Below are 21,381 nucleotides of genomic sequence, written 5' to 3' on the forward strand. Positions count from 1 at the left end.
ATAAAAATGAATTGTTTTTGTTCTGTTAATAAATATATAATATAGGTTGCTTTATTTCTTCCTTCGCTCGGTTTTTCGGAAAAATATTTAAAGATTTTTGTACTTCACGATTTTTTAAAAATCTGTTGGACATGTCCCCAAATTTATCGTATTTTTACACAGTTTTTTGCACGCTTTTCTTAGGATCTCTGTGTAAAAATCAACTTTGAACAAAAGAAATTTGGTTGTACATACTATTTGCTAAAACAATTTTTGTCCGATTTCTTAAGTTATTATACTTTTTTTTATTTATTTAGGAGTACATAAGAAAAGTTAGTGTGAAAGTCAAGAGTGTGTAATAGATGGCATGTAGGGCATCACGGAGAGTGCAGAGATTCGGCGCTCCGTAGCCGGGAGAAGCCCGGGGGAGCCGCGGATTTATCGCCGCGGCGGCTGACGAGCCCGCTCCGGCCGCCCGCGCTGATTTATACAGCGCAATCTCGCAAAACTTACTTCACATTTAAATTTCCAAACTGTCTAAGCTGCTCTTAACGTCGACCATATTATCTCATTCGATCACCTATAAATTTTATGAGCGGACGCCTCCATGTCGCATTTTAACGTTCGCTTAGATTAATGGTCTATGCGACTGTGTGACACGCGTTTTTAATTCTAGTTACTGTCGGTGATGGGTAGTTTGTTAACTTATACAGTCTTTGCAGTTTCGTCAACCATAAGGCTCGCGGAACCGGGATATATAACCGGAGAATAATTCAATTAAAATGTTCATACTCATTGTATAGTTGTTGTAGTAAGTTGGATACAGGCCTCTTTCAAAGAGCCTCATTGAAAATTTATAGATGTCCTATGTTCAGCTGTTGACGTTCTACGACTGAAAAGAAGATGAAATTATTTGTGGCCGTGAATTTTGTTGTTGTATTTAAGAGGGGTCGTAAAAATTAAATTGAATTAAATGAAATTGTTGAAGATATAGCCTCAGTAGAGCTTCTAGAAAAGCATGATGTCAGCTACTGCATGATGAAGCATGATGACATCACCAAGATTATTTCGGTGATTACAACATAGTTTCTTAGATTCTTCTTATTTTTGACTAACAGCGTAACGTCTTCAGAGATCCGAATGTTCCGATGCTTGTGGTTGTTTTCTTTCAAGTTCAAAAAACAAGTTACTTTATAAATTTTACTTCATAAGAAAATTAAATAACAAAAATAAAATGAATATACAAATGTTGTAGGTATGCTGCCTGGTTTTCTGTAAGAACAATTCTAAAAATTATTATAATACCAGTTGTTTTTTTTTGCACAAAGCATAAATGAGGTGAATATATTTATTCACATTTATAAGTGTTCTGAGTATGTGATATTAACAAATTCATTAAATTTTATTTCAAATCTCGGTCAACTTAAGTTAGAAAATTTTGTATTCGTCAACATTTCTATGCTATAAATTAAATATAGAGATCATTAAAAGGTAAGTTAAAGTAAGATCTTTCTGTAACAAGACCGTGCTACCTGAACTTTTGTATTATAAAATTGTACCGTACGTTAATATTCACAGACACAATTTTTTCGTATTTCTACTAGCGTGGGCATAATTCTTATTGTTTTTTATAAGCCCAAATAGTGATACTAGTTATCGTCACTATATACATCACCAATACTAGCCTCAAATCTGGGATTAGGTAAAGAATTTTTTAAAAGAAACCGCGGATATACGAGTACGTACAAATTGTATTTTATGACCCTACGTTTAAATGAAGTGATGACTAATAAAATGAAATTTACATTGCATGTAGTTGTTACGTATTGACATCTGCGTAATCTGGTGGTTGTTACGAATCTTAAACACAATTTTCCTTTAAGATTAAAAAATTAATCTCTGTGAATTTCTTATCATTTATACACTAACACATCATCCTAGCGATAAATGCAATCCTTTCACACGATATAATTAAAATGTAATAATAAATTAGAGTTTTTCTCATCTAAAAAATTAATATAGATGAATATATACAAAGATAAATACATGGGCAATACCTACATTTGCACAATATTATTGTCGCCTATTCTAATACCAATTCTGTGAAATCTGGTAGACACCATTCTCAACGGTTTCTCCGCTGGGATTCACGAAATGAGCAGTTCCTCCGCGCCTGTTATGAATATGTAATCTAAATTTGGAATTCTCCGAGTGTGAGACCGATGTTTGTTGCCGCAACTGCCTCGCACAAACATTTGCTTTGGTACCATGAAACTTTGTCACTTCGCGTTGTATAGCGGCGAGCTTGATTCGGTACACATTCCTAACGATAACACCCACTTTGGTGAAATCTTTGAGACAATCTTGGTACAGAGCCTTGCCGAGCAACCCCTCTCATAATTTGGTTTGGAACTTTTTAATTAGCTTTATATTTGTGTTTGCAGATTGAGACTTTGCCTCTCAGTATATCATTAGGAAGGTTGAGGCTAGAACTTTTATTATTAATATACCGATCCGGAAGTTAAATTGATAATGGAATTAGTAATTATATTAATAATAATTAGTTCATTAATAATTATCATACTACATTTTGTTTAAAAGATTTAAAACACGTGAGAGTTGTTTTCGTTGAGGAATATGTATGTAAATTAAGTTACGTAGTTATTGGAAACTTGAGGCTGAATTTATGCAGGTAGGTATTTTGTGAGTCTCGTGTGGTTACCGTTGCTTGAGACAGCAGAAACATGACTTGAATGTGATCAGAGCAAACTAAATTTTATCGGTCGACAAATATACCTGGCCGCTTGTTACAAACGCAAATCTGATTTAAGACGTTCAACACAAATATTGGAATACGTCTTGTTGGTCCGCTTGGACCACATAATTAGATAGGCCTCTGGTATATTCCAATTGAATACTAATAGAGCTATTGAATACTAATACAATTAGCTTTGCGTTTAATCAACGATGCTGTCTGTATATATTACGTAATAATTTATGTTTGTAAACATTGTTAGTTTATTTCCTGTAAATGTGTTTAATATTTTTATCATTATTATCAATGTAAGACCAATATTTTATGTTAATACTTTAATTGAATTTGTTGCTCTTTGTATCAAAACATTTGTACAGTTAACGCTTGTTCTTATTTTTTGCTTTTTTCATAAGTTCCCAAATAAGTTCGTAAGTTGGAAATTTTTTTAATAACATTCGCTTAATACACATTAATTAAAAGTTTAGACGGAAAGGATTTTTTAACGTGTTTGAATTTTTTTATTGCAATGTTATTTATTTTGGAATTTTGAATTGATAACATTATTTTGAAATTAATTTTTTATTTTATGCTAGTCGAGAAACACTCAAAACATTTGGCGAAAAAATATCAATATGCTCTTAATAATTGCTCTTAATGGTTAAATTATTATTTCTTTTCAAATAACTTTCTACCAAAGCTTCATCCCTGAAAACTGAGTATCTGTCCTCAAGATTCTTCTCAAAAGCAATGAACGCATCTTGTGATGTAAATTTGTGTCCCTTCGAGTTGGTTCTTAATCTTAGGGAACTAGGAGATGATGCCAAATCAGGGTGGTCAGACGAATGAGCAAAAACTATAGCGGCTAAGAAGTCTCTCATCTTAATCGAACGTGTTGAGGTAATGGGCTACGTAGCGCGAAAATATCTTTACGTAAAAGTGCTTATGAGAACAATCATGAATACATACTGATCCAATTTGCAGATTGCACTAAAATGTGTATGTAATTAGCTGGTTTTGTTGAATCAAAATTTTAATTTTTAGCTTCTTTTTTTCGACATTTTCTAAGGACGACCACCTCTTTCTTCATTGTTCTAAGAACCACACATAAACTCGTTATATAAGTGGCTACCCTTTCAAGGAGAATTACCTATAAAAGACTATGTTTAGTTTGATAAAAAGTTCATCAGGTTTCTAGTTGGACTAAAAATCGGAAAATCGATTGTCCAAAAATACTTCGAACACGAATCGCTATTTTTTTCGGAAATGAAATTAATGATTGATATCTGCGTTTTGTTTAGTATTACAAAGGGACGTAATTAAATAAATTAAATAATAGTAACTTTTCAATGAATTACAATTTCTAATCATTGTCATGATTTCACTAAAATGTGAACGAGACTGATTGTTGATTATGAAATTGATTTCAGTTAATGCAGTTAATAATAACTTTGTCCCACCTTATAACAACATTGTTACGTATATGTATACGTATATGTATTATACATGCGAGGGAAACAAATACGAAGTAGATAGATGTATAATGATATAGTCTATTTTGTATTAAAGCAAACAACGCTCGCATCTCAATAATTTAGCGGGCAGAGACGTGCTCCCTCAGTATTGGATGAAATTAATCGAAGTTCGGATTACGGCAGCACCGTGGCTTTAATCTTCTCCGACGGTATCAGGGCGCGGACTTGTTATCTGTTTAATGTCTGGTAAACAACGGGATCAAGGGATATGGAACGTCCTTCCATACGCCACTGGCCCTGGGGCGTATGGATTAGTGCGCCTTCCACTGACGATGATTGCTGCCCACTATCCGCGTTAAATCAATGTTTTGTGTCGATAAATAAAAGTGTTTTTTTTTAATCTCTTTAGTTATAAATGATTCACAAGGATTTAATTATGCTACAATTTAACATTTATCAACATGGACCGGGCTGAGTCGTCTCAACCGCATGATCGCAGTATAACTGTTGCTAAACTCGTAATGGTCCGCTGACTGAGACAGTTCAATGGGTAGCGCGTCTCAATGGGTGCGACTTAAGACTTCATGCAAATTCAATTTCGTGCCCAAGCAATCCCACACGTAAGGCCCGGCCGAACATATTATTGCTGGATTTATCTTTATTGCAGCCGTAGAACACTCGAACTAACTTCGACTGTCGAACTTACGCCATTAGCGAAGACACCGAAATACAGGATTGTTTTGGTAGGGGCGGAGTTGTAAGTCTTATTGCTTTCAGTATCACCGTAGGGTCGGATTGTTTAATCTAAGGTGTTAGTTTTGGGTTTAGTGGATAATTTTATTATGTTTTCATTTATTTTTAGCTATACAACCGCGATGTCTTTATATGCCGACAAGTTGTGCCTAAGCACGACTGTTTTGGTGTAAGGTCGCTGTAACTATAATTCATTGATGCCGAAACTTTGTGCTCGCGGTGGTCATTGGTGGTTGTGGTGGTGGGATAAAAATTAAGAAAAATCATGATATATTTTTCCCGACATTCCGTAGTATAATATAAATTAAATAACTGATAAATGGCTTTTAAAACATAAAACTCATGCAATCAATATTTTACATTTAGAGACCGGTTTTACATAATAAATCGATAAAATGAAATTGATACTAAAAAAATTGAGTTATATATGCACAGGCCTAATAAGAAAATTGAAAAAGGATAATGATGTTATACTTGTAAGAAGAAATTGTGTTTTTTTTTGGTGTTGAAGTTTATCTGCTGAATTGTCAATTTTTGATTAGTACTTATTACATTTCAAGGCCAAGCTAACGCTCATATGATATAATAAATTATGAAGTCAGTACTTCATCTATTAATCGGTTAACAGATGAAGTCAGTAGCGTTAGCCGTTTGTTTGTCTTAATGTTATTCAATTCCTTGAACAATATCTTACAAAAAGTGAAAGAAATATTTTTTAAAGTACAAATATTACAAAAATTTTCATATTAGTAATAGTAGTAATGTTATGGGTAATAACCACGTGTGACAGTTATGAGAGACCAGGATTTGAATAATTAAATTTTTTAACAATTTTGCAGGCGCATGTCGCCAAAAATGAGCATGCGTGTCGAAAGCAATGATCGCGTTAAGAATCAGTTACACTAACTATTAAAGAATCCCTATTTGTTATACTACACAATGTGTAGGAAGTTTTAATAAATATATGTCAATAACTATATCAGAAAGCCGTGTTTACATACTGCTTGGAGAAATGAAAATTAAAAATACTTCAGAAAATTTAAAATACGGATACTTTACCTAATGGTGAAGAGGCATTGTGAAGCGTGCGCGACTACTATGAATTACTTATTCTTTCAATGCCAAAACAGTATAGTCAAGTTACTGTTCTAATCTGGAGCGTTTAGTACCAGGCGATTATTGCCCTGGTCGTCTTGACACTTGCTGGTTACGTTAACTATATTTATTGTATATACCTGCTCAGAAAAACTTCACTACTATTCGAAGTCATTGGCCAGTCGCAGACCAATAGAGAAAATATATGAATGTACATATGTCAGACTGTTACTATTGAATTAAATTCCAAAAAATAAACAAACATTACTGACAACAAAAAGTTTTATTTATTTGTATACTATAAATCTTTAATGATATGATCACATTTTTATAGTAAATGCTATATTTTTACAACTTATCACATTTTTATTTGTTTTCATTGACAGCTAGGAATTTGTTTGTGTTAAAATTATCCTGTCGCTCGTATACAAGACAAAAGTGTATTTTTCTATTTACTCTTTATATTTTTCTCTATAGAGTTTGCCTCGTGCCTTGACAAAAATATTGAAAATAAATTGGCCGTATTATGGAGTGCAGAGGACCCATGTTTTGAAAATTTGTGAGTAGCGTCAATTCTATTTAATTAATACATAAAATGTGAATTGTGTACGCTCACATTCCGAGAATCGAACTCGGGACCTACAACCACAAGTCTTAGTCCTCTACTGGTGGGTTACCACTATATGCAGTCTACCTTAGGGTTCATTACGTATTTAAGGTTACATCAGTTATTATTATTTTCTTTTAATATTTTTAAATATGTTATCACTATTAGCTTAAATTTTTTGAGGATAACTAACTGATGTTTAGTGCCTTATAATTACTATCGATATGTTCGTTGTTATTTTTTGTACGTAAATAAAAATCACGTTGATGCTTTTCCAACACGGTGACAGGCCACGTACAGTTGGCCATGTGAAGAAAATGAATTTTCAAGACTGTTGCCATAAACTCTTGACGACTGTCCTTGCGATTTATCTATAAAGCACACCCAACTATTTTTAAATGGAACCACCATATTTATTAAAAAAGCATGAAATAGTATAAACAAAATACATTATAAGAAACACGTGTATGATTAACAAACTAAATATTTTTCCAAAAAAACCGTACAATGACTTCATTGTAGCTATAAAATCTATATTACATAAGTATTATTATAAAATTATACATATGTTTGTATATAAAACAAAATCGATCAATTTTTTTATAAAAAGAGTGTACAGTGAAAATTTAATTCATGTGTTCAAAACCTAAAAATACAAATTGAAATTGGGAATAAAATAAACATTTAACTACTCATTGCTACTTGACAAAAATGCTATCATCAGTAGATACGTCGGATATGTCCAGCGCACCTGTTGGCTTCGAAGAACATTCTCAAAGGCCTCTGTTGGTTTTTTTGTTGTTTTAAAGTCTGATTTAGCGGCTGTTTCTTTGGTTTCTCGAGTTGCTTGTATAATTCTTGATATTCAAGCTACACTTAACTTAAGGTAATGTTGAAAGCTTAATGAACGCTCCGAGAAGAATTTAGAAATATTTTTTTATGACTCATGCTAAAACAACCCAATCAAATCGAGCTAGAACTAACAAATCGAGTAAATACTATATTTATTCTTATCGGTGAATCGCGATATCTCAAAATCGTGTAAAAAAAGGTAAAAAGAGTTGGATTTATATACTTGTAAAAAATAGATGAGTAAAATCGGTAAAGTCGATCTCAAGTTATGGCGTGACCAAGGGAAATATGGTTTTTTTTTAATTTATTTTTGTGTTGTACTTCAATGTGTTATAAATATTTCACTGACAATATTTAGTTCAACTAAATACTAATAAATATTCTAAAAATAAAATTTTAGTACGTATTGTACTAAATAATTAAATTTACCTGGCACTCCATCAGGACACTTATTCTGGTAACATCAAAACGTGTTGTCTATTAAAAAATATGAACAAAAAGACAGGATGTGTACTGCGATGACATTGTCAACACAGAATTCAATTTAAAATAGAATGACGTGACAAAAAACTGTAGAGCCCGTTCGGGGCACTTGTGTTATGACATAATACGCGCAATAGCAAACCATAATACTAAGCATACAAAAAGACATCGCTGCCGGGCCTTCACAAAAGACGACTCGAGTTAATCCAACCGTAAGATGTCCCAAAGCAGTACAAAAAGTCGCCGACAAAAGTGTTGTAGTATAAACGTAAAATGAAATTTAATAAACATGGCACAATAGGCGGAATCGTGGATATTATTTGGCAGATTCTGATAGTGAATGAGAGATAAGCTGGCAAAAGGTTTGCAGGCACCGCGCATGTTTGATGTCGCCTCTCATCGGCGGAGCGTGAACGGTTTAAGAGCAAAATTGCACGAACGTTAGCGGCATCTGTTAACTGCGCACTCCATACAAACGGATAGTTTTAATTTTGCAGATGGAACGTCATCGAGTCTCTTTACTAAAGAACTTGTGATAAATAACGGACTGTATCTGATTTTGAAAAGCAGACAAACATTTATACACAAATATACCGGTGCAAGTTGAAACGTTTTCTGTGTTTTGTTCAGCATGGTCTCACTTTGATCGAATTAATATTTATGAGAGCAATACATATTTTTATTATTTTTTTATTATTATTTGTACTTAGTTGAAGCATTTAGGAATTTATCTATCTGTGCGTTATTTTGCAAAATGCTGTATGTAGAACACCCCGCTATTTATATTAGCTGCGGAATAACAGTATGTAAGTTCTATATACCGTGTTTCAGTGCGATAGTAAGATGACTGGGATGAACTGCTGGCTAATGGGTAGCAGCATCTGTCTTAAGGGAACAAGCGTCGTCGTAGTGTCCGTTGCGTTGAAGTGAAAATATATTATACCGCAATGAACAGGAGGACAGGATTACGTACTGTCGCGAATATTCTCTAAATTTCATCACTTTTTGGTATTAAAAAAGTTAAAAATAAATTGCACACAAAAAATAATTATTTTTAATATTCGTTGGTTTAAATTCAGTGAATGATTTCTTAAGTGGTAAACCGGACTCAGAGGTTAATCAGAGATGAACAAGTTTTGGATTGGAAAAGGTTTGAATACTACAGCCACGTGTAGTACAGATCTTGCTCCAAGGTCGTAGCCAACCGCCTATGCTCCAAAACGTTAGGAGCTTATTTAAGTCTTTTCGATTTCAATATAAAGAATCCATTTAATCAAATATTTCATTAAGATTAAATCGTACAATCATCTCAGAAGTGTATTAGGAGATAAGTATCAAACGTTTCTATTTAACTTCTCTCCCAAGCAGAAATTCCCCAAGCGCCATATTGAAATGTTTATAATTAAATTACATAAAGACGAAGAAAATTAATTTCACAGTGCGAAGTGGCGAGCACCGCCCGCCGCCCGCCGCCCGCCGACTACAAAAGCGGAAGCGCCGCTCAAAGGAGGCGCTGCCATCGCACGCCGCCGTGAATTTAATTTTCCAGATGTTTTTGGAAATTGCCGAGGAGTTGAATAATCACGTTATAACTTAGCGGTATTAAATTTTATACGTTAAAGTGTTAATATTTCATTTTCAAGTTTAATTTAATTAATTCTAAAGTTGGGAATCTCTGGTATTCACGCCCGTTCCGACGTGAGATATGTCTTACGATTAATTGAATTATGTACGGGAGTTAATCATCTCTTATCAGTTTCAAAACTTTATTAACCGTTATATTCATTTTATACCAAAATTGTTAGCGAATTAATGTATGGAATTACCTTTATGTCAAACTAGTACTAAGTAACCGAGGAGTGTATTTAAAAATCCTATTCCTAAACTAATTTAATGACATAGACAACTTTAGTACACAGTTTACAACAAAAATGTTTAGACGACAGGTCCCCGGATGTAACTCGTCTATAGTCGAGGTATGTTTGCTTCGAGTGTTCAGCAGGCGGCACCTCGGCGTTTCGCGCAACGAAACAAATTGATGTACCCAAATAATTATTAATGCCTCACGAAATTTAATTGGAAAAGTTGAATTTGTATCTCGCTCACGGCGTAGGTGAGCGATCTCAGTCGTCGCGGGGCGGGCGCTGCTGCGACTGTTTACGAGATAATTAATCTCAAAGTATTTACGGCTTTAATCGAGGCACTCCTGCCTGATGGGGAGCGAATAACTCTCGTATGTAATAACATAGCTTACTTCGTCGATACAACTAGGTTGTTACGTATTCGCATTTCAAACATGGCGTATATTAAGGGAACTTTTAAAGGTTCAAAGATGATTTTAATGAAATAATGCTACTTATATCATCAAAATAATAAAATTTAATTATTTACTTAAGGAATTTCGATATCGCACAGTAAATTCAAATTCCTTAATATTATACAGTAAATAAAGGTAATTTATAGTTAGGAATTTACGCTTATTTTTAAGGAATACTATATTTAAACACGATATATTTTAAACGAATATTTGATATGTTAACAACTGAAATTCCTTGATAAAATGATGTATAATGTTTCTATTCGTCGCTAGATGGCGGCACGGGTAAAAATTCAACGAATAAAAGGTAGTTCTCACATTTGCCGCTGTAATAAGCGCTCTATTACAGCGGCAAGCAGATTGAATTATAAATTCGTCATAAAGATGCAATACGTATATGTAAATGCAATACAAAATATGCAATTACATTATATTTAAATGGATAAGCCTTTGTAAAGTTGATTGTAGACACAAGGCTTTAGTTGGTACAACAGCACATGGCCCGTTTAAGCTAATTAACAATAGATCGTATACGACTGCAGCAACAATGAAAAACGAAGAATAAATGTCAATTTCACAAACGACTAGGAGGGTTCGGTTTTAAATCGAATTCCGTTTAATAATAGTAGCGCGTTAGAGTTGAATGCACTCTTGATAGTGCGATAGTTTATTGTATTGTAGACATTGTTGCGCTCTCGCATCGGAGTACTTTCTTCCACTGTTCTATTGATGCACGAGTAATGAAAATATCTTTCGCGTATACATCGTACGATAATCGATCGAACAACATGTTTACATTAAATAAAGATAAGCTTGTTACATATACTGTTAGGCCTTGTAAAACTACCAACTCCCATGTAATCTCATGTCTTTAAATAATAATAAATGAAATTAAAAAAATTATTAAACATTGATTTTTTTTGAAAATCCTTTTATAATTTGAAAGATTTTTAAGTAAAAATTAATTGTTAAGGATACTGTAAAAGAATGCATAACGAAAAAAATCTCAATGTATAAGTTTGTTGTGTGCTCTTTCAGATCAACACGCGTTATAACCCTCATAAATTTATGTTGAAGGTTGCTCTATTGTACAGGATCTGATTGTAGTTTCTATCATTTACGCTCTTCTGGAATTCTTCTCATGATATCCACAAGTGGTCACTGTTAATGATTCCACATGGACAATTAATTATTATAATATTTATAATCACAAGATTTATCAAACGCGCACATATCGCAATGACTATAATTTAATCCTTTACTAGTCACCCGTTATATATTCTGTTTTGCATATTCAAAAGTTAATAAAAGAAATCAAAGGTTATTTACAACGAATTCATTTGAATATTTAATTTCTGGCTTACAAATATATCATATTATCTATCGACTTCAATTTGAGAAAGCAAAAACTTTTTAATTAGTTTTTTTTTTTAATTAAACATTAAAAATGTATATAAAATAATTAGTTAAGTAGCAGTAAATATTTAGAAGAATTTAAAACAAACAAATTATCTTGCATAGCAGACGGCGATTGGCTGACAATTTTAAAAAGCTTCCAGCCACAAAATAAATCTTTGCTATTTAGCGTTTGAACAGAATCGGATGAGGCCCCTTGACCGTGGCGTTCGATTAAGATCAGCGAGTTGAATTCGTTCATTTAAAGCACAAAATGAGTCACAAATACCGAAATTGCACGCGAAGCAGGTAAATTTTTTATTTTAGTGTTGTATGTAGTATTAATAGGTTCAGCGTATATATGTTTATAAAAAGGTAAAAACTATCTCCGATAAATTTAATTACTCATATATTTAGCACTAACTGTCCCTCGCCCGCTTCGTGTAGCGTAAAGCATAGATAGTAATATATTCTAGTATATTTTATATCTATAAAAACTTTAGCTTGGAAATACACATTTTTTTTAATAAAACATCTCTCTACCCCTTTTTTTGGAAGGATATCGTAAAATATGATCTTAGCTGGCCTTCACTTGGCAAGATAAATATTTGTACCAAATTGCGTCATTAAGCCTTATGGTTTACAAAAACAAGAGTTAATTAATCAATTCAGAAGTATAGTTCTTATAAACAATAAAGTAATTTAGTATGATTGCGATTGAATAATTACATATAAATACATTTTTAATCTAAGCTTAGTTGCATTTTTAGATAAATAACCATTTAGAAACACATTTGTGATCGGTAGATCGTTCCGAGTGTCTCAGAGTAGTTTATACCGGCCAAGCTGATCTGGGTAGGCCAATATGCTCTAAATGATAACTCAGCTGGCCCAAGCCTAATTTAGTTTAAGTTGGTTTCCAAATTTAATTTCTCCCATATCATAGAAAACAAGGCAATTGAAGAATATAACTCTGATTAATTATGTTAAAATCAGTAAAAATATTTATAGTACATACTTTGCTTCATGAGAAAGTAATTCTTTACTCAAATACTTCATATTTAAAGAGTACACAGGCACCATTTAATTGGTTAACGAATACTTATAAATCGTGTAATATTAAATTCTTGAAACTCACAGACGTTGTTTCTATAAAGTTAATATGGTCTCGTATAAGAAGAGTAATTATGAAAGAGGGTGTGGGTAGTCGAGACCGAGCGAATGGCTCAAGTATGAGGAACGGCCGATCCCGAGCCGCGGTCGCCGTGTCGCTGACCACGGCCCCCCGTTGCCCGGCAACCGCTCGGCACCTAATCATCATAAACAGATGACCCGCCATCTTATACTGCTTGTGCGAGACTGCAATTTTATAACACTATTTTTATTATTATGTTTTATTTTAGAACTATTATCTTAATCATTAACAATGAGATTAAAAATTTTAATTAATAAAATAAATAACATTCGGAAATATTTATTATTAATGAATGAGAGTTATTGGATATAGCTGTAAAAGGTGTAAAGGAATCAACATCTTTTGCTGTTAATTTTGTTTATACAACAGTCTTATCCAAATGATATAAAAAAATCCATAGTTTCGAAAATAATAACGTAATGATAACTAAATAAAAATAGTGTTTGCTAAATTCGAATTACTAGATATAAAAATGAATTATTGCTTGTTATATGTTTCTGCTGACTTCGAACCATCAGAAGTTTTTGGTCTGTCGACATCCAGTAGAAAAATAACAATGTAACTTATTTCAGAGTGATCACTATAAACAGGGTTATTGGAAATAGGTGTAAAATTTTGAATGGACCTACAGATTCAGGAGTGAAGACTACGGACCAGCAAACGCAGGATAAGACATTCACTCAAAAGGTGGATAGACGACTTTGGCTTAAGGTCGTTGGAAGACGTTGGATGCAAGCCGCTTTTTCCCATTATTATTGGAAATCTCTGGGGGAGGCCTAAGTCCAACCGTAAACGTTCTACAACTGGGATAGTGATAGATAATTTACCAATGTTATTTATAATCAGTGTTTAATTATTTATGAAAAGACACGTTCACCATATTTAATATTAAATACAATTTATTACTTATGACAGTGTTTTCATAACACAACAATTTTAAAAATATGTATACCTTTAATAGGTATTTTCATTTGCCATAGCAGGAGGTATGGGCAAGATAATTTGATTGTTTCAAAAAGGTATTTATTAACAAAGGGAAAGTAGTACGAAGAATGGGATGTAGCATTAATAAGACACAATATGATCAAGGTCCTTGATATAAAAAAACGATTTGTAATATAGAAAATATCTGAAAAGGTACGTTTAATTTTTAAACATTGTTACTATTCTACAAATAAATATCGTAGGTGGTTAGTTATTAAACTATTATAATAATTGAAGTAAAGCTTTAGAACGAGCAAGAGATGTCGACAAATAAATTATTACCACGTCAAGGCAGCCCTCGTTATACAGTCGTCGTAAATGACCGCCAGTGGTGCAATACAAAAGACACTATATCCTCCTTAGGGACTTCAGATCTATTCTTAAGATTTATTATGCACTTAATCTAATATTCCGGCAAATTATTGTCATGGGACTTATATTCATATAAACTTTCTTTAAGTTTCCAAGCTTAATTGTAACAACAAAGCTTTGAAGTTACAAGGAATACAGTATCTATCTGTTATAAATTAAGTGTTAGTTGTCTGTACATATTGCTTTTTTATTTACATGTAATTTTTAAATTTACGAATTTGTTTTAAATTAAATAAGGACTTACTTACATTTTAAATGATTCTGATTTCATCTCTTGATGAAAAATTGTCATTTATGCTAGTGTTGGCAATCTTGCTTTTTACCGAATGCTGAGTTTATTTTTAAATATATAGACATCTTTATCAGGTTACAACATGCAAGCATATAATGTAAACTTAAAAAAATATTTGCTCAAAATTGGTAACAAGGTAAACTTCAGCTCTCAAAGATACCATAGCACAAGCATGTTTCATTATTGAAACATTTTCCAAATAGGTGTTATGGTAGTGACTTGCTACTTCGGATTTTGTTTGTATATTATATCTTTGATATTTTATTCATATTACTCTTTTTTTCGAGACAAAATGTCACTGACTCTCGTATTATTTATAATTAAATGTAGTAACATCAGCAAGATACAGTGAAACAAATCTTTTTATGTATCACAAAGCACAGATCTTTATGAACTTAAAAAGTGCTAACTAATATGCCTCAGTGGGCATATCTCAGTATATATATTTATAGAAAAGAAGCCTTTCAAAAATTATACCCAAATTTCGATGTACTCAATTCAGTCCGCCATGTCCAGTCCGGTACGCCATAAATATAATACATCTTAACATTGTTTTCGATAAATTTTCTGTATTAAGTTTTATGGTAACTAGAATTTGTATAAACTTGGTAATTTTAATATAAATGACATAGATACATTAAAACATTAATAAATAATAATGATGTGATCTAAAAACGCTTTCAATTTGCAAATAAATGGAGTAATGTTAGAGGTTTTATTAAATTACATTACAATGTGAGCCCAGAATCAAAACAAATATTATCAAGTACGTAAGTAGTGTAATTTTTCACTTCGAATAAATTAAATGTACTGATAAAAGTTTTATTCTTATTTGTTCCTTGCACCAATTTTTCTAGAATTTGATAAAATGGTTTTGATTATTTGCTATTATATCGTATAGGGCTAATATGAGCATTACTAATTAATTCTCGCGTTTCCAGATATGTTTTTTTATGTATCTCTTAACGTTCATAACATGTATCACTGTCTATTAAGTTTTTTTCGCTTTCGATAAACATTGGATCTGTTCTCGTTAAAACACTTTAAAGTATCTCGAAAGTAATCCTTTCCCTTAAGCGTTTAACCCTCTGTTTGGAATCGTAAGCTGTCTGAATTTTTAATAAATTTCAAAGAGATGTCAATCGGGTGTTTTATTTTGCATAGGGCTTAAGCCAGGCACGGGGGTGCGCGAGTACATTTCGTTGTTCGTCATTTGTTTGTCTCGGGCGCCCCCGCCGTCGCGGGACTGCATCCTCGTTGCACTTATAGCTGCCAGAATATCAAATGATATTTTAATTGTGTACATATTGTTCCACAGTCACTTTGTCGGTTTCAAAAAGGGTTAAGGTTACACTCTTATAAGGGAGATACGTGTTGCTCTAGGGTAAACATTATGTGGCATCCAATTATGTGACGTTAGTTTTCCATATTTTTTTTACCGCACTATGATAAATAGTACAATTGTCGGTATAAATTAGCATTTGTTTTGTATTTATAATGTAAAATGTTACTTTGTCATTAAAAATAAATAGTGGTAATGAATTATTGCCGCTAATATAGTCAAAAAGAGGTATAATTAATTAAAATTCGTACAATTTGCCGCTAAAATATTCTTAACCAACTACATCATAATCATGTCAGTTATAGGAGGTCCTCTACTGGGAATGGATTTCCCCCATACATTTCCAATAGTACCGGTGGGAAGCGGCCTGCAGCCTACGTCTTCCGTTTTTCTAACATACTATTCTTTTAATGATATACTGATATGGGTTAAGTTTCTCTGATATTTTATTACTTTATTATGGGTAAAATTTTACCATACATATTGAAAATAAAATCAACTTATTAGTGATTATTAACAAATTTACAATAAATCTGTTACTGGTATGATTTTTGCGCAAGATTGTTTTAATCTTACTCTTATTAATGCAAGTGATTGGTTATAACTTATTTATTGTAAATTGTGTATAAATAGATATAAATGAATAAATATATATAATATCAATGGTTTTAAAAATAATGTAGTAAATAAAATCGTTTCAAAATTCGTATTAACCATATATTAAAATTAATTGTTATTTACGATCTTTCTCTATAAACTTTGTACTGCAGGAAGTTATTTGCCTGCCATATCTTTATAAAAAAAAAATACAGTCATCATTTCACACAGAGTAATACAAGTCTTTAAAGCTCTTCGTAGGCAAATGAGCCGGAGTTGGCATTTACGCATTTATAGTTTTAATACGTATAACTAATCCTGTGTGTAGTAATTATTAATAAATTGTCCTGGGTTATAAAGCACGATGGTAACGTAATTGGATCCAGTAATGTTTGAAATATTCATAAACTTCATTATGTTTTAATTAACTCAATATTATCCCAATGCTCTAATGGTAGCAATTAATTTTTGTATGTTGTTATCTTTGCTTTCCACGTCTGTATAATGATTAGTAGTAATGTACGATGAAATAAACGATCACGCGCAAATTTAGTTTCTTAACAACGTTTAACAAATATATTTGTTTGGCACATTGCGTTCATGTTTGTACTGGGGGTTACACTTAAATATGAATATAATGTTAGTGAAGAAATATATCTATATTTTCTCAATTTCGTTCAAAAATTCGTCATGTAGATATATATCTTAAATTATGTTGTAATGCCTATGCTTTGTAGTAGGTGTCTATCATCTGACATGAATTAATGAATGAATGCTTAAATATGATTACTTAAATTTTAATTGTCTATTCACCGGTTGTCTTTTACATCAATTGAATTAATAATTGTGTACCTAATTGTAAATTGGCTAAAGGTTCATTGAAATTCTGTTACTTTCCAACAAACAACCGTTTAACAATTGTCATTTACTATCAAGCATTATTGAAAGGATAGCAGATAGTTACAAACTTAAAAAGGGTAATAGATGCATGTCTTGTCGGCCATTGTCTTAGTCGAGGTAATCGCTTCCGTGAGAGGATCGGTTGGCCGGCTGGCATCGCTCGATCTGACAGTTTCAATTTGTATGCCAACCACCGGCGCGTCGGCCACCCCGTACGTTCTCACGCCACTTTTGACTTTTACTTAATTATTATTTCTTATTTCAACAACTAACACATGTTCGGCGTTCTTGCTATTGAATAATTTTATTGTAAATCGTGACTGTGTTTTGTTGTCTATTGAAGTTTTTATTAGTATATTCATCGTGACATTCTTTTCATTGAAGGTGGTCTTTACTATTATAGTTTGGTTTATTAAAGCGTTTAGTTAATAAGTATGGCAGTCATGGAGACACTGAAATAAAAATCTATTCTCAAGAACAACAAATAACAGAACTTACATCGGTAAAAATTCAATATAAGAAATAGTAATGAACTATTTCTGAATGATATTACACTTTGGGACACGTGTTCAAATATATAAATTACAATTGGTTTCTAAGGTCATGTTCGTTATCGTATGTGGTTGATTTATTAGTTACTTAAAAAAATCGTATGGTGCTCAGTAAGAGCCGTTAGTCGAACTAGTTAACTCAAATTTAAATTGGATGTAATAATAACATATATTTAATTCTATCCATATCAGTTAGTCATTACGGTGACAGTACGGCGCGGTGTGGTTAATCATTACGTACATTAAATTACTGGTCTACTTGAAGAAGTAGATTAACGCTATTAATTCCCGTCTAAAGACTGGTTGTGTCTTGAACCGATATTTATGCGATATGTAAATGATTTACTTGCGCGAAGTGCTATAAAAAGTGCTATAATTTACTTACAGATAAATATGTTTCGAAAAACGAATAATCCATACGATTCGCCCAAATCTTTAGTGCTCTAAATCGAACGTTATTGATAGTTTAAGATCAGGTTCACATCTTTATGATGAATGAACGAAAGCTGCATATGCCGCGATTGATAGAGAAAGAGGCACGCCGTGGATCGGGCACGCTTCGCCGCGTATTCAGGATGTGTCGGTTATGGTGTGGATCTAATGATCGTATCCCGGTTTGGACGTACTTTGAATTGCTAGTTTTTGCAATTTTTCTTGCGATGGCAGTCACTGACTGACCGAGAACGGGATGGAATATAACGGCGTCAACAGGAAACATCGTTCATAAGATTCAAAGGAACCGGAGATGTGGACACGTCATTCATATTCATGTTTGATGATATTAAAAAGGTAGTAACACCTTTACACATCAAGAATGTTGATTGTGATTAAACTACAAGCATTTTTACTTCTGAGTTCCAAACAGAGAAGTTTATTGAAACTTCCAAAGATATGGATATGAAAGATATCGTGTACTTATATCTTTCGCGTAACAGTTAGAAAGAAGTATAATTAAAACTTTTTTGGAATCGAAATGCGTCGAATAAGCGCGATACATTGATGAAAGGCTAATATAATTAAAAACGAACTCGACGACTGCTATTAAATCGTTCCATCTACTAACTTATGCAAGTATTAACGCAATACATAAATGTATGTATTGCAAGAATCACATTAGTGACATTAAAATCCTCTCTGCATTCGTTAGTCGCGGCCCGGTATGGCAAAATATGCGCACCGACTTGATCTTGCTATTCGCTCCGTATGATTTTCAGAAATGGCGACGGCATATATGCAGTAAGGATACAATATTTTTATGCGCTGCGTTTTTCCTTAGCAGTTGTTTTTACGGCCATTACCGTATCTAAAGTAGGAAAATCGCTTGAGATGCTACATTCTAATGACGGCTCGCAAGCCCGCGCGTGCGCCGCTACTTAGCTCGCGATTAGGGCTGCCGCACATTTCCTTTTTATTAGCAAACTGATAAATTTATTTAGCAATTGTATAAGAACTTATTATTTTTTGTTGATTTAAATTATGAAAAATAATTATTCATAACTTTCGAAGTCGAGACGTTTACTTCTATAAAATATACATGAAATGGGTGTAATAGTCTTAAAGGGGTGATTGTATAACTCATTTATCAGCTAAAAGCTTTAAAATTTTTATACCTATTTCCAAACAATCTGTAAAGTGATCACTCTGAAATATGTTAGGCTATTTATTCATTAGAACAATAAAAATTGTAATGTAAATAATAAAAAAGTATAAAATCAGTACAGAAGTGCAGATAGTAAAAAATAAACCAATTTAATATTTACTAATCTCATTAGGTTATTTATTGCATTGGAAACCATTGATTTTTGAATAGCGAATGATACAGTAGCCTTTATGATATATAGGATGATTGGAAATAGAGAGATGAAGTAAAAGCTTTAACGGGATGAATGAATAGCTCACTGATGATAAATTTTTGTACATTCACCTCGATAAAGCCTTCACACCAATCACACTTTCTACATAATTTATAACCTCATCTTTCTGATTATATCGGTTTGTGCATATCAGACGCATCCCTATAACTTTTAATAATTTGTAGACACCAGCTTCGTTCTATTTAGGAATCAACCAAAAAAAAATCATGTGAAGAACACACAAGTACTGATATTGCAAAAAGATAAAGTCGTTGTTATTATTGAAACATTGTTGAAACAGCCCTAACCAGTTTTACTGCAGGTTTTAAATCAAAGACCTTTATAAATAGTGAAACACTATTAATCAGAAAATTATAATTGCTTTTTATACATTATTATTTATTGGGTTAATTTATTTAATTAAATTTGTTAAATGTAAATAATTGGAAAGGATGTGTAAAAATAGCTAATTTTTAAGTTAAAAAAGATAACTGTAATAGAAATTGAATTTAGATACATTTAACTAAGAAAAGGACCAATATTTAGCCACTTTCGCACATGCAGAGCTTGCCAAACATAGAGTCTAGGCACTAATCGGTGTTACATAACTCCTGAAGATGCCCCGTGGAGGGGTGAAACACGTGTTGAGTGGTTTAATGGTGTCAGTTGTATAATTCGCATTGTTTGCGCATACGCATTTATCAGCGACCTGGCGGACGGTGCACTTTGTTCCACGACTACCACTGCATATGCGGAAGGTGTTAAATATTGGTCCTTTTCTTACTTAGGATGGACTTCCGCAAGGTAACGTCTGATTCCATTAAATATACATTTAACTATTTTATTATTACTTTCATGAACATATAATCGTTCCGCTGACGGCTGTTGAGGGTCCGAGGTTCTTGAGGGGCGACCACAAGTAGGAAGGCGCCCCACTGGGTGGACCGACGACTTAGTCAAGGTTACGGGATGCCGTTGAATATGGTGCAAGACCGGTCATCGAGACGATCTTTGAGGGAGGCCTATGCCTGGCAGTAGGCGTCTATCGGCTGTTATTCGATGTTTTATAGCTTTGGAGTAAACATAACGGAAAATTACCTAGTTTCAAATAAATAATTCTTACTAGTATTTTACTTTTAGGAAGGCATTTTTATTAATTACAACTGTGAGAGTAGTGTTATAGCATGAATTTATAGCACCGGCAGGTACCATATGAAGCCACCGCACATGTTATATATACTTTACTTACATGTTTTAAAGATTATTAACACTTAAGTTGTAATCGTTTGTTCAATTGCCGTCGGCAGTGTTAGCCCGGTTCCAGTTATTTTCAATAATAAATTAAAAAAAAATCGTATCTGAGTCAAAATTCGGCGAGTAACAGCCGAAAGCAAGGCCCAAGACCCGAGTCAAGGTCCATTCGCGAGTCCTCGAGCTTCGCTATCTTAAAAGGGGCCTTAGGCTAGGTGACTTCTGCGTTCTGTCGCCTCGATTCGATGCTAATTCCATTTGGGCATCAGTGAGTCTCTAAATCTGTTCAACATACCTATACCCATCAATAGGTATTTAAGTTGTTTTTAGGATGCA

Source organism: Battus philenor, unplaced genomic scaffold (assembly GCF_028537555.1).
Source record: "Battus philenor isolate CCGP_79_NKW_IND1 unplaced genomic scaffold, ilBatPhil1.0.hap1 SCAF_2, whole genome shotgun sequence".
NCBI classification, from domain to species: Eukaryota; Metazoa; Arthropoda; class Insecta; order Lepidoptera; family Papilionidae; genus Battus; species Battus philenor.